A 2971-nucleotide genomic window follows, 5' to 3' on the forward strand; every position below is an offset into this window, starting at 1 on the left:
CTCCCATGGGTGGTTCGAGGTTGAAGAAGCGGAATTGATAGGGCCGGACCTGTGCATCAGGCCATGGAGAAAGTCAAGATTATTACGGAAAGGTTGAAAACTGCTCAGAGTCGCCAAAAGTCTTACTCGGATGTTCATCGCAGAGATTTAGAGTTCAAAGAAGATGATTGGGTATTTTTGAAGGTTTCCCCTATGAGGGGTATCATGCGGTTTGGAAAGAACGTAATCTATCAGCCCATGCTTCCGGTTTCCTTGTTCTCTCAACACCACCAACTTGGGGCTCACCCCCCTCGCCGTATCCTGCACTCTCCCCAGATAATGAAGCTGTGGGGGAGGTGGAGTATTGTGCCTCACTTCTATCTTCGGACTTATCAGACGAGTCCAAAACTACATTCACCGGTTTTTTGAGGCTTTTATCAGCTGGTCCCTTGGAGGTAGGTGAAGCTGAGGGAGAGTCATGCAATTGGAGCGAGAAGGACATGTGAGTTGGAGCAGATTCAGAAGTAATACTCCGGGATGGGGCGTACTCACTCCCAGAAGAGTGGGAGGCAGCTCTATCAGCTTCCCGTATTGTCTTGCGGGTCTTTTTTATATTCTCTCGAGTCTGGGGGGTGAGTTTAACAACCCGCTTTCCTTTTCCCCCTCAGGAGGAGCCACCCCTCCCGGGTTGTTGTTCTTTTCCTCCTCGTTGCTTTACCATGATCTGCAAAGAAAAAGTCTAACATTGTTAGTTGAAGCATATGCAGTGAATTGGATGGTACAGTTGAAAGATGGGTTAGAAACAGGGATGCAGAATAGAAGAGGCGCGGACCGCGCAAAAGAGCCACGCGGACGCGCTGGGTAGCGCGGACCGCGTAAAACTGGAGCGCGGACCGCGCTTAAGATGTTCCAGAGACACCACTCTCTGAATCTCACCGACGCGGTCCGCACTGTTTTGGACCGGGGCCGCGCTAGACTGGCGCGGACCGCGCAGAAAGAACACGCGGCCGCGTAGGGCAACAACTGAACTAAGGACAGGTATTTTCATTTAAGTCCAATTTATTTGCTCAAATTATGGGTCCTAGTTGTCCCTACTCAGTTACTAATCAAGAAATCATGCCCATTGTTTCACATAAACACACAAAATCTACCCTAACAGGTAAAACTAAGAGAGAAAGAAGAAAATAAGAAGTTATACTAACAGGAAGCAAAATAAAATAAACTAAACTAAACTATGAATGAGATTAGTGAGGAATGTTACCAGGGGTTGTGAAAGATTTAACTACTTGAAGCAAGTTGTTGTTTTGGTGCACAGTGAAAAATTGAGAGCTCAGGTAGAAAATTGGCGAAAAGGTTAAAATGAAGCCTAGGGTCTCTATTTATAGAAAACATTGTGGGACCCATTACTTACCCACCAACGTGGCCGCGCAGAAATGGTCGCGGACCGCGCTGGATTTCCAACACCCTTAATTGCCTGAACAACCCACGCGGACCGCACTGTTTTGATACGCGGCCGCGTGGAAAACTTTAGAGAGTATGCATTTTGGGCTTCTCACGTGCGGACCGCACAAAAATGTTACGCGGACCGCGCAGAAACTTCAGAGACTCAGCTTCCATTTCACCAGCCTGCGCGGACCGCACTGTTTTGGTGCGCGGCCGCGTAGGCAAACTTCAGAGACCTTAAGATTTTTGCTACTTTTGCCCTGCACTGGTTCAACATCAACCCTGTAACATCTCACAAACCATGAGTTGAAAAATTCTAATCTACAACGGAAAAATAAAAAGAAAGAAAAAGACATGGGTTGCCTCCCAAGAAGTGCATGATTTAACGTCGCGGCACGACGCATTTTACCACAATATCACTTCAAATGAAGGAGTGCCACCACGTGGCTGTCATCAATCTTCCCCAAGTAATGTTTCNAATTAAAAAGACATCGGGTTGCCTCCCAAGAAGCGCCTGATTTACGTACGCGGCACGACGAATGTTACCATCATATCACGTCAAATAAATAAGTGCCACCACATGGCTGTCATCAATATTCCCCCAAGTAATGCTTCACACGATGCCCATTGACTCGGAAAACCTCATCATTTTTGTTCTTGAGATCAATAGCACCAAATGGAGTCACCCCCACAACCTCAAATGGACCACTCCACCTAGACTTGAGCTTTCCCGGGAATAACCTCAACCGGAAGTTGAAGAGAAGAACCATGTCACCCACCTTGAATTCTTTACCCCGAGCATACTTGTCATGAAGGTACTTCATCTTGTCCTTGTACAAAGACGAGCTGGAGTAAGCATGAAATCTAAACTCATCAAGCTCCTTCAATTGCTCCACTCGGAGATTTGCTGCAACATCCCATTCCAAGTTCAACTTCCTCAATGCCCACATAGCCTTGTGTTCAAGTTCCACTGGAAGATGGCAAGCTTTACCAAACACCAACTGATACGGAGACATACCAATTGGAGTCTTGTAAGCAGTCCGATAAGCCCAAAGAGCATCATCCAATTTCTTCGACCAATCGGTCCTATTAGCATTCACCGTTTTGGACAGAATACTCTTTATCTCCCGATTTGAGACTTCCACTTGTTCACTAGCTTGTGGATGATAGGGAGTGGTCACTTTGTGATTAACTCCATACTTAGCAAGCAATGAATCAAAAGCCTTGTTGCAAAAATGGGACCTCCCATCACTAATAATGGCTAGAGGAGTACCAAATCTTGTAAAGATACTATTTTTCAAAAATGCTACGACACTTCGGGCTTCATTGTTGGGAAGAGCCACGGCTTCCACCCATTTTGAAACATAGTCCACCGCCACGAGAATGTAAGTATTACCACAGGAGCTCACGAACGGACCCATGAAATCGATGCCCCAAACATAAAAAATATCCACCTCAAGAATTGTATTGAGGGGCATCTCATCCTTCTTGGAAATATCGCAGGCTCTTTGACATGCATCACATCTCTTCACCAATTCACTAGCATCCT

This window comes from Nicotiana attenuata, chromosome 7, assembly GCF_001879085.1.
Source record: "Nicotiana attenuata strain UT chromosome 7, NIATTr2, whole genome shotgun sequence".
NCBI lineage: Eukaryota > Viridiplantae > Streptophyta > Magnoliopsida > Solanales > Solanaceae > Nicotiana > Nicotiana attenuata.